The 13320-nt window shown below is 32.4% G+C and overlaps 2 non-coding genes across 2 annotated transcripts; both read left to right on the plus strand.

The window, feature by feature from the left end:
* Window positions 1–3363: 3363 nt before the first annotated feature.
* On the plus strand, window positions 3364–3435 carry Trnae-cuc. Its single transcript has one exon. It is a non-coding gene; the product is annotated as a tRNA-Glu (tRNA).
* A 1579-nt stretch (window positions 3436–5014) lies between these two features.
* On the plus strand, window positions 5015–5086 carry Trnae-cuc. Its single transcript has one exon. It is a non-coding gene; the product is annotated as a tRNA-Glu (tRNA).
* The last annotated feature ends 8234 nt before the right edge of the window (window positions 5087–13320 follow it).

Here is a 13320-nt window from a genome sequence, read left to right on the forward strand (position 1 = left end):
GCATATTTGAATAGCTGAAGATGGCGAGATACACCAACAGATCACAAGAGTATTCCGTTATCTAGTGCAGTTTGCTACATACACTACATATTTTATACATGTATCCCTGGGATTTATTACAAATAAATTTAAAGAAACATTTCACAGTTCACTGGCTGGCAAGCTATTCAATGACCATTAAAATACAGAGAACCATTCCCCGCTGTGTGGGAAGCTACGGACATTATACCTTTTTTTTTCAATCAAAGATTAAGAGTATTATTTTGAGCTAATACAGACCTAAAGGTATAACTCTCCGTATGCTAAAAGCAAATACATTTCTGACATATCACTCAAATTATTTTTTAAATATATTTACTAGCTAATAGACTATGTTGTATAAATGACTTACACTTATGTAAATTTGAGAAACATGCTTCTTAACCCATTGTTGAACATTATTTATTTTAAGATCGTCTCTGTTACTTTTACTTACATGGCTTGTTCAGTGTTATACCTGCCGTATCCATATATTGGTCACGGCGTGTAACACCGTGGTCAGCAGTATCACTACTAGGACTGGCAGTACTTTGTATTAACCTGTAAAGTAAAGATATGACAAGAATCCACCGTGACCTGTAAACATCTGAGTCATCAATCCCGTTGGTTTTAATTGTTTGATTATCGAAAAGCCGAAACAACATTTGGAAGAATAACTTATTTATCACTCATAGTTAGCATCAGCAACTGAGGGTAACATTTATAAGACGCTCCAACTTCCGTACGTAAAAAAATTATTGAATTGTAAATACGGGAGTCATATTCATCTCACCCTAATGAGACGTTAATCTTACTCAGAAAGATTTATTTCATTTCATTTATTTCCAACAAAACAGAAACACATAAAATAACAATAATCAAAAAGAAAATTACAATAATAATAATAATAATAGAGAGATAACATTTTTTTTAAAGAAAAAGGTTTAATTGTGTAATGCGTGTGTGCTGTGGTTATAATTGGCCCTGGCTCAGCATTTTGCAGAGGAGCAGAGTTGTTCCACAGCGCTGGTCATTCTGCCAGAGACCACAGCAGCTAGTTTAATTCATGAGTCAGCCGTGTTTAGTCATGATTCTACATTAAGCATATTTATATATGAGCCAATGGACACTCTCAATGTGATACGGCTCGTGGGTGCTTTGCCGGCATTTTAAAGATTATACTAAATATATAAGTAAAATGAGTTAGGTAACTAATATAAACTTTGTTTTGGTCAATCTTTATGTGTTCAATGCACAGGCTTATATAGCTTAATACCTTCCTCAAGTGTAACTTAAACAAGTAAGTCCCCGAATAAAGGGTACACCCTTACTATTTCAATAAATCCATTTAAATAAACCCAATCCAAATTCTCCGTTCTATAAATAATTCTTCTTCGATAATATTCGCATATGAAATATTATTTTTGGACCACAATTAAACCGCCCAACTGTATCACTGATATTTTAATTAACAGGCTACCCTTAACGTGGTTTGAAGAGTTGCTGTAATTAAACTTTTTCAATTTCTGATTATACAGAATGTTATTAAACTTCCCCTGCTTGAATGCGATATGTATTGGGTATAACTTGGAAACAGGTTCGGATCCTGGAGAAACATCGATCCTGGTAGCGTCATAAATCATTTCATTCATTATTGCGATATCTAAATTTTAAATTTACATATAGAATTAGCTGACTATAGACTACTAGAAGTATCTAATAAGTATAGAATAAATAACTTTATTTTTTCATCAAACAAAATAGATCGAAAACATGATTATATAAAATTACGAAAATGCTTATTCATAAAAAGGAACCTCGAGAATCCACTTATTTCACTTGTTCATACACAGTTCTTATAGTGACAGCTACTCCGTTACAATGCGTTAACATAATACACATACGATCAGAAAGAGAAGCTTTTGTTATGAAAGCACAAAATACACTTAGAAACATGATAAAAAATAATAATGTTGAAATTAATAAATAAAGAAGCAATTTTACCTTAAAAGCTTTAACCTCTGAATGTGAATTTTACATTTTAAACAAAAAACAAGTCAGAATTTTTCATTTAACAAGTAATCTGGAGAATAATTAATGGACTATTTGCGTATGAAGCACGGGAATCGTCGGGAATTACGGTTACAATTGAGAATTTTAGCATTAGACAAAAATTCATATAGAAACTGGAACTCTGCACTTGAAACGCACATTAGGACTGGCTTCATTCGAATAATTAATTCTTGATCTCATTATTTCTGTAATTAAACAGTATGATGAGGAATAAACGTATAATAATATCGAATAATTAATTTATACCAGTTGTGCTACCAATAGTATAAATTTATTATTATATTATTATTAAGTAGTAGTAAGTATTCTTAGTCTCATCTTGCATTTTATTCTTTACAAATACAGTCATTATTGATTTGAAGGCATTTCAGTTTCCTCGCAATGTTTCAACGAACGCGGTAATGTTAATTACGAATATGGAAAGATAAATAATTTGCTGCTCAGAATAGCTGCTTCAAATATCTCCTTTTCTTACAAAGTCAAAGTCAAAAATTTATTCATATAGTTAAAACAATGTATACTTATGAACGTCAAGAAAATATACATTAAATGCTCCTAATTTTACATTTACTGCCAGTTCTCAAATCAAGGGCGTAGAACGGAAAAGAAGAACTGGCAATAAACTCTCCGTCACTCTTTTTAATCATCAAGTTCTTTTTTATATTACACGTTTGTAGGAAGCTGCAACAATTACACCATGTTCCACATGACATCTTAAGTAATAAATAATAATAAAATAAATTAAAAACAAAGATTTGTCTCAGATTGTATAGGAGCACGCAGTTACATTCTCGTGGGAACAACACGCAAATACATAGTCAAACACAATATATATAACACTGATAATATTCAGAGTCGAGACTGCTAAGTATCACTTCCGAATGTTTTTCCAATTCCATTTTCATAGTTCGTTATTGCCAACTATATCAACAGCTAGTTTCCATATATACAGGCAAAACACGAAGTGCTACCTAAAATTTATTCGCACAAAAAGTATTCACAATGGGAGTAATTTGTTTTACCCAGAACATTGTATTGTACGTGTAAAACAATATTTATGATCAAACGTACTTGACAGTTTCATTCGAGTTATGTTGAAGAACGTATTGTGTTCCAGTATTTTATAAATTCAAATTATTTTATTAAAAATAATTATTTTTTAAATAAATTTACCTATAATTGTTTTGACACATTGAATGAATAAATGTGGTCATTAGTTGACACTTATCCGTTTGGCAAAATAGATTTATCAATTTGCTGCGCTATGATGAATCCGATATGGTCTAGTGGCTAGGATACCTGGCTCTCACCCAGGAGGCTCGGGTTCGATTCCCGGTATCGGAAACCATCCATTTTATTTTATTATTTAAATACTTATAAAGAAAACCAAAGAAATATTTTTTTTTGTTGTGTAGGGTTGTAACACTAATATGTGAATAATCAAAGAGACATACATAAGTTTGAATAATATACTACTACAAATCTCATTGTTAATATGTATTACCCTTTTTGTCCTTTACAAAATCGTATACACTTATTCAATGCAACCGATAAAACTAGATATGCTAATCAAAGTCAGAAATCCACTTTAATTATCGCCGTTTCATTAATTACGATTCAGATTGAATGAGATCCGAACTGTATTAGAAATGTAAAACAGATGAAATGAGTTTTCAGTTTGGCAACTAGAAGCGCTCACGCTTCTCGACCACGTCAAGCGATAATATACTCAAAGTCAACTCTTGAACTTCATTAATAGGCGCAACAAATATGTGTTGTCTATCTCTTTCTCCCAATGGTAGTTGGCGAATACAAACGAACCCAACGCTGTTAAGGGCGGTTAATTTAAGACAAATTTGTTTAGTCTGACATAAAAGTACATGTATTTAGTATCTTTCTAAGTTTATTCTTAGGTAACCACAATTTCTTACTAATCTGAAACCATACAGCTTCATGATTGCTTTGTATTTAAGGCTTTGTGATCTTGAGTGATGAGAGAACAAGATATGGTTATGTAGACTTTTACTTGTAAAATATTACTTTTTCTAACAGAGTGTAAGTAGCAGATACAATTACACCGCTCTCGTCCCAGACATGTTCGCGCTGACCGAACTTCTACATTACTCGAATTCAAACATTTGTTTTCATTTATTTGTTTTTATTTACACCTATTGAATTATTGAAACAATAAAGAGGACAAAGGACGGCCTTATGTAAGGTGAACGCAAGAAGTGCAAAACTACATAGGATATACAACTAGTTAGACATAAACAATGGAACAAAACACAAAAGGGCACATGGAAAAGGACAAATGTGTAACGATAACTTCAGTTAATTTATTTACTACTAAAGTTAGGGATACAAATTGGACATTGCTTGTACTACTGTGACTCAGCTCTACTGAGCTTTAAAAAATATACACTAAGCTGATAGAGACATGAAGTGAATTCCATAGCTTCACTGCGGAGATAAAAGATACTCCATTCCAATCTTATTTTAAAGTTTCATAAGTGTTTCAATTGCAAACTGAGACAGAAATATCAGCTTAGGATGGTCAACCAACTTTATCATTAATTAGACACGTCTAGCGGCCTAAGTTTAAACTAAGACTATTGTACTAAATGAAATGCTTAATTGAAAACGTATTTAAAAAAAAATAAAAACTATTACACATAATTTCGTTACATTAATACAATATTAGGTAAAAAGACTATAATAAAAAATGATAATTTTTATGGTGAATTTCCTAGAATTTTTTTCCTACTGTTTATAAAAGATGAAAATAAAAGTTGTTCAAATCTGACACAGGAAGATCTCGGCTCAAAAATCTATTGTAAAAGCTGAGCCAGTTGATTGATCTTTTTAAATAACACATTGAAGAAACCTAGTAGAACGTCATTTATAATTTACCACTGCTTCTATATCCGATATGGTCTAGTGGCTAGGATACCTGGCTCTCACCCAGGAGGCTCGGGTTCGATTCCCGGTATCGGAATATTTTTTAATTTATTGATTAAAAAACCAAGTGTCCATAGAGACTTGTAATAATTGAAGTTTATAGAAAGACTATTATTATTATATTGCTATACTATTACTACTTTTATAAATACCAAAAATCCATGAGATTGCTGAATTCTAATGTTTAAATTGAGAGACTGTTTGTTCTGCTAGTTGGTTATATAATTCAAACCAAGTTACGAGACTCTTCACGCTTTTAAGTTTAAAAAAAACTGTCCATAGCCTGTGAATAGTTCCATATTAAAAAGACTTATCGGAGTTCATCCAATATTCTATATTCAAACGTGGCATAAAACAATCAGTCGTTAACAATGAGGCTGACGTAGGGCATTGTGACCACTTCCGCTGTTCAAAATATTAAAAAATTCCATCACACCACCCCGACGCTGACGCTTGTTATCTGTGAGTGACATATACGCTCTTCAATATGTTAAATGTGGCTTTTAACATTTCAATATTAATTTAATTCAACATACAGTAATACCCCAAAGTTACACGATAGGTGGGACCAAGCGATAGCCATGAAAGTCTATAAAACACATAATAATTATTTAGAACAATTATGTTCTATAAAATGTTAGCTGATGAAAAAAACGTTACAAGGTAAGCCGAAGTTATTTTGCAGTCGAAGGCTGCTTATATTCTAATGTCGTCTGGCGAGTTGACATTTTTCTTTTTCTCACGAAAAATTTCCTCGAAGTTACTTTTTCGTTGCTCCCAGCTTTACCGTTTAGTCTCTCAAAAATCAGCTTACATTGAAAGCACGCTGTGTTTTGTTCGGGATAATTTTTAAATCTTACTGAATTATCACAGGATATATCTATTACATAGTTGAAGTGAAACTCCTTTATCGGCGTTGGAAAAAGTACCGTCACATTTTACGGTTACGCCCTATTTTCCCTTTACACACCATCTTTTTCTTATCCCTACCACGGTTGATTCGAAGTGGTTCGAAGCCATTAATAACAAAAATATATAATAACGATAACAATGATAGTAATTCTATTACAATTAATGAAATTGTAAATGTAGTGGAGACGTAAGCAGACAGAACTAATAAACAAAACACAAATGTCTCTAATATTAAGACTAAACCATTATTATAGGCATAGAAGATTACTTCAATGAAATATATTTACTAAATGATGATATAAAGTACCTAATCAACGCGATACGACTCAACTTGAACAATTTTCCCGCTCTGCTGACTCAGAATTGTCACCGGGCTGATTGTACGAACTAATAACGTAAACTTTTCAACAACACTGCGCAATTCTACAGCAAACAGAATGAATGAACGTAAACAAAGTTAGCGTTAAACACGGCTTCGACTTTCTAAAGTCCTCAGAACAAAACAATACGTAATTATATCTTTAAAGAAGTCTTACGAGAATCACACCTCAGTTAATATGAATTAAAGTCGAAACAACGTTTTGACTTTTGAAAGAAAGCCGAATAAAGCATAATTATGCTTATATGTTGTTGGAAAGTACGCAAAAGCTGTTTATATAATGTGGTTGACGTCACTATGAACAGGTTACAAAGTATGAAAATGTATGTCTAACGTCCAGAGCGACGAGTAATTAGAAAAATATCCGATTCATATTTATATTATACCGGCGTCGGACGAGTTGAGTTTTAAAAATAAATTAATTTAGCTTAAATGTAAATTAATTTTGTACTTGTTCTGATGTATGAAAGGATATGAATTTTCGTATATTGTCACTTGGCAAGTAAACCAACCCAGCCTTGCATATGGTGCCGTGGTTTGGCATCCGTTGGGCTAAGGAAAGCGCTTCCATTTTAAAAATACTTTTTTGCTGGATAGACAGTATTTCTGTTAACCTATTTTATAAGCATTTAATAAACTTTTAAACAAGATAGTTTTTATACGATTAAATGCAGAATGTATTTAGAAATTGGAATTTATTTAGAAATAGATCGGTAAATAGAGGAGATTCAATTGGTTACCATTAAAATATATTTCAGTAGACAGATCTTTTTTTTTTCTTGATACCCGAGGTGTAAATGCATTTGTGCATGCCCCCCCCTGCCCTCAAAGGTTGCAGGGGTATGTGGGACTCGACCCACGCCAAAATCACTGCTATTCAGAGAATGGGTGAACAATACCCACTAAAACCACCTCGAGTAGTTCCTACAGAGGCTGTACCGGGGTCGCTGTCGCATTCTACCGGGACTCAGTAGGCAGATCTAGTATTACATTAAAACTATATATATGAGAATAGATAACTAGAACAAGGAATAAAAAAAACAATTGCGCTTTTAAGGTAATTTTTAGGTCTGGGCCTCAGATTTCTGTATCTGTTTCATGATCATTTATTAATCTAATAGGCAAGTAGGTGATAAGCCTTCTGTGCCTGACGCACGCCGTCGACCTTTTGTGTCTACGGCATGCCGGTTTCCTCACGATGTTTTCCTTCACCGTTCGAGCGAGTGTTAAATGAGTACATAGAAAGAAAATCCATTGGTGCACAGCAGGGGATCGAATTAAATCGATTATGTCGCACGTTGAAGGCCTAGGCACTAGGCCAACACTACTCAACAAGAACAACGAATACTTAAGTTAATAATGTTATGTCTAATGGACAAATTGTAAAAAAAAATATAAACTAATTGTTTGAATTAGTTTAGGTAAAATGATTTTTAACCTACATAACTTACAATCCATGTTTTTATTTAGGAAATCATAGGTTTTTAATGTTATTTTTGTATGTTTATTATTTAGTTAAAAATCACCATTAACGACTTAAAATGGAAAGTTAAAAGTTATTAATATTATGAGTTAACAATATTTTGACGACCGTCTAAAACTTAGACAAAAGTCGTTGACATTTTAGGTAACGAAAAAACATATCGTATCGCATATAAAACATAATAATGTTTGTTCTGGGGGTCAGATTCAATTAATTATATTTGCAGTATAATACAGCACATAAAAGCATATGTACCACTTTATCTAATTCTCTGCAAACGAAGTCGTGAGCTCGCCCTTCTAGACTTTGTCTGTTCTTATTGACTAATCTTTTAAATTCGTGGTACATCCTGTTAAAACCATATTTTTATTATTTTTCATTCATACGCAACATCTTTCAGGAATTAAGGTACTTTTTTCCGATACATAGCCTTCGGTAAACGAGACCGCTACTTATCTACCGGGGACAGGAAATTCAATTATGCGAGTGGTTTTTTTTATATTTGTGGGGAAATTGACAATAGACATAATGGCTTTGCTTTTGAAAAGTTTTAACGTTTTCGTCTTTTTATTGCGTTGCGGAATACCTTTGTGTTCTCCCCTCATGCCACATTTATGGCACTTTCAATTACTAAATGTAAACGTAAGTTTGCGAGATGTTTTAATGGAGTCTGTTTACAAGAGGGTGAAATGACAAATATATTTGTATGAGTAATGGAGTTGTGGTATTTTTATGATACATTAATAACCAAAATCACATTATTATGTAATACAATTATTAGTACAGCTATCCAAAAATCAAAGTCATATAAACATAAAACTATGCTCGGTTTTAGTTTCAGATTTCTGTATCCTGTCATTTACTTATTTGGCAAGTATGCGATCGGCCTTCTGTGCCTGACACTCGTCATCGACTGTTTGTATCCCAGACACCACTAACCTAAAAGTGATACGAACAAAATAGTAATATCTAAATCAAAAATTAATACATCATCTCTTTAAAATGTTTTAAGTACCACAGTTCCATCTCACGTATACAAATTGAAATGTATAAAAAAATATTTGTGTAAATATTATCGACATGAAATAAAAGGAATGTCGAGTTGGAATTCAGTTTTTAATTAACCTGAATATGTACAACCAAATATTTCATGTAAAAGATCCTAAACGAATAAAAATATGTGCCAATGGTTTTTAACTAGATAAAAGTAGTATGGGGCCCAGATATATTTGTTTATGTGTTCTCCATGAGCACAATTCATAATAAATGATTGGCTACCGAACTCCAGATTTCTTGTTAATTTTTTTGAGTTTCTAACAGTTTAGTAGTATAGTGTACTATATTTTATTTTATTGTGCTTGTAGTTAAACCATCAATACAGCTTAAAACAGAACATATCATTTTTTTTCGTCTATTGATGTTTTACTAAAGCAAATAGATGACTTTTTGTTTGTCCAAAACCGAAACAAATTACGGTTCGCCAAGAATTATACCAAGGACGCCACATTTACACGAAAGTACGCAAACTCAATGTTTACATTAAACAAAATAAGTATAAACATCAAATTAATAAACTTAATTTTAAATTAGGTATGATCCCAGACATCGTTCCTCGGATTGAAAATTTGAATTATATGAAAGAAAAATAAAGAATTTAAAATGCTATGTTAGTTCAAAGTAGATTACAAAAATAAAGAGACTATTAAAGTACTTAAGACCCGCTGTCATGCGTTTCATTTGAACAACAAATAAGCGGCTTATAGCGAGTTTCATATTCTTTTCATAATGAATAGAGTGAATATCTTTTATACAATTTGAAGATATGATAATGTATACAAAACCAGACTATGTTTGATGCTTTATGCAAGTAACTACATTTATATCAAACTTCTTTTACTGACCTAAATTTGAATGTATTAGTATATTATTTTCCATTGATTTTTAGCGGTTATTGTAAGAGTTAGTAACGAGTGAATTAAATAGTGTAATACATTCGAAAGAAATTTAATTTATAGTATTATATTCGTATTTTTGTTTTACTGAAGATGCGGTTTAGGCGTTCGAGGTTGAACGCAACGAGCACGAGATAGTTTGCGATGCTGAAAGATACTTGCGGAGCCTAAGGCCCTTAAGGTTTTGTTAAAATTACGTACATGCCTGTAAGGATATTTCAATATTCTTTATATTGAAATTTTAAAAAAAAATCCATGATCTGGCCTTCAAGACCCGGTAAATCCCAGTGAACTAATTTATTATGGGATAAAAGGTGACCTCTACCTGCATATCAGTATATTAATGATGTAAAATTGATAATGAAACAATCTCAAAAAATATGGGCCCTATTTCAATTTGGAGTATTCCGGTTTGGACGGTCAATGGTTGTGTTGTATCTTAAACTGCAAAAGTTTTGTTACATAAGATATGAGTGGAATGTTTTTAATTTATGACATAACAAAACTTAAATGAAGCCAAATTTACGTTTAATTCATGCTAAACATCACTCAGCTATAAAACATTTTACTCAGAGCAATATTATATTTTTATTAACAGCTGCGATCATTATGAGCCAGCTCTTTGAAAACTTTTAATAATCCACGGTTTCTGGGTCACTCAAGTTCTTCTTGCACTTTTCCCAATATATATTCTATCCCGTCGAGTTACTCTAAATATATATTTTTACGACTATATTTTGCGCACTTTGTTTAATGAACTACAACGTTATCTATCTCTTTATAGTTTCGTGTCTCGTATTAGATACTTATAAATAATAATAATAATTCAGTAGCGCTACAACCCTATTTCGACCTTGGTCGGAATAAAGAAGGAAATTTCCTTTTTTTATCGTTTTCCTTTCAGACCGCCTTTTGACGTATGTCAACGATTTTTTTATGTAACATGCCGGTTTCCTCGCGATGTTTGCTTCACCACACTATCAAGTGTTAAAAGCGCACATAAACAGATATTCCATTGATGCACAGCCGATGATCGAACCTCTGAGAACGTTGAAATCACTCGTTGCATCAGCCACTTATATAAACGTACGTTATAATTAACTATTAGTATTCGATTTTTTTCCGTTTTTTTTTCGTAGAAAATTATTATACATTTTAAATTTGCTAAATAGAACTTTAATGTTACCTGAGGTGGAAATGCATGGCCGCATCTATCGCACCAAAGAACACATTACAGTTGTACATTCCTGACACTAACAATATAGCCACTACACATTATAATTTTTAATATGAATTAATTTTGTAATTGAATATAACAATAACTGAACATAAAAGTATGGTCACCATAGCAACATTATGTGGATTTGTTAATAATGCAGTTGAAGCCGCCTAATTCCTTCTTTTAAACGCGTAATGAAAGAGAATTCGCCGGTTTACTGGTAACACCTTTATACATTAAGAAGAGGATTACGTAACAAACCGAACAAATTCAGAGCTTTTAAAATTTTTGCTAAGTGCCGAATAAAAATATACCTGTAGCTACGTTTACTATTGTTTAATGTACATAGTTAAATTTTCACAAATATACAATCTGACTGAAGAGACAAAGTAGCTATCTTTGGACAGAAAGCACTAGAAGTAACTGAGACAGATAGACATTATTTAAACAATTATTAAGATGGCTTAGTCTTAAAACAACGAAGATTGTTAAATATAATATATTATTTAACTTAAATTAAGAGTTTGGTAAGTCCTTAATTAAAAACTGTCGAAGTTGTTATAAGTGACAATTATTGTAGGAGGCAACATTCAAGTTATTTCCTTGTATGTATCGTGCGTTATTATCAGTTTCCATGCAAATAAAACTTAGGAGTGGCACAAAAACACAAAAATTCGCCATTACGTGAAATATCAGATTATTTCTTCGTGTAAAATAGAACCATTATTTATTTAAGACAAAGTCTGAATGTTCTAAAAATATTTTTGGAACCAATCCTCGTCTCATTTGTACAGTATTATACCAAAAAAATTCCAATAGCACAGCAGAAAATCCGGAAAGTTTAATGCTATAAATTATAGGTTGCGTTTGCTACTATCGTATTTTAAAAGAACAAACTCAAACAATTCTCAGTAGAATAAATATATGATACAACCTTTAGTATTCGGAAATCCCTTAAGCTGTACTGCCATTGTAAGCCTTCGCAAGACGTTTCAACCTTAGACACGTGAACCACTACTACCATTTCATAGAATTAGCGAGGTGACAACATATCTTGTATTACGTTACACAATAATAAATACAATAATTCAAAATAAAGTTACGTACTACCGTTGAGGACCATCTGTCCATTTACGTCCTTCTTTGTTGTTTGAGACGGTATCTTTTAAATATAAAATAATGATAACTCATCACATTGATTTTACTTTTTCATGAAAAAATCTTTTACTTTTATTTTTAGTTCTCCAGACATGCCATACTCACGAGAGGAGCTTACGACAAACATTTCGACAGGTGTGATAACACCAAACGAATTTGAATGAAAATGGTCACGTGACAAAGCGTGAGCAAATGTCATACCCATACAAATGTGCGCTTTTTTAATTCTTCAGTATACGATTGGGACGTGTTTATCGTAGGGGTAACGTCAAAAACAGACGCGAACTAATTGTGCGGATAAAAAGTCTACGCGCAGTCGGACAAGCGGCAAAATGTGGCCAAGTGGATCGCCTTTGATGTATCGCATACGGTTTTGATGTTTCGTTCCTTTTGGTTTTAATATAGCTTAACGTATTTTACCGAAGGGTATGAGGTTTTGATGGGCCTATTTATTTTTTACTGTATAACGTATCGCCATATATAGTCAATGCAAGTGATTATGCATATATAATTTGTTTATGTTACTTATGCACTTAATAGTAATAACAATACGTTATCGTTCCAAGGTTTTTCTTTTATGATTTAAAAATGATTCATCAACGTTTTAAACTGTTTTATATCTGTACAAAATATGAAAAAACAAATCTAAAATAAGCGAAATATATAATTAAAATATCTTAGTTTAGTGTTTTGTACCTATATACATTTCACATCGCAATACAAATGCACTAGCATTTTACGGAAAGAACCTTATCTTTTCTTCTATTTCTTGAAAAGAGGAAAAATTTAGTTCTTGACTCCACACCACATAACTACGCGCTTGAGATCTCATGCATTTTTAAGTAGGCCTAAGCCTTTTTACAAGTGGGAATAAGAGACTTAAATATGCGACTGAAGATCGTTCGGCCGTGGAATGCTGCAATATGAAAAGGCGTTTTTGTTCAGGCATAAAATAGTAAGACACAACGCCTTAACGCCTTAAATTTAGAATCAAAATGCCAAGAATGTTTCGCGATTTGCTTGTGTATATTGCTATGTTTAACTTTGTCAAGCAAACGATTTAGATTTTTTACTTCTTGTACTTATAAGTTTTTAGGGAACAGGCAAACGGGCAGGAGCTTCATCTGATGTTAAGTGATACGCCCCCCGCGAGTACGTCCTCTGCCTT

This window comes from Pieris brassicae, chromosome 8, assembly GCF_905147105.1.
Source record: "Pieris brassicae chromosome 8, ilPieBrab1.1, whole genome shotgun sequence".
In the NCBI taxonomy this organism is placed as follows: domain Eukaryota; kingdom Metazoa; phylum Arthropoda; class Insecta; order Lepidoptera; family Pieridae; genus Pieris; species Pieris brassicae.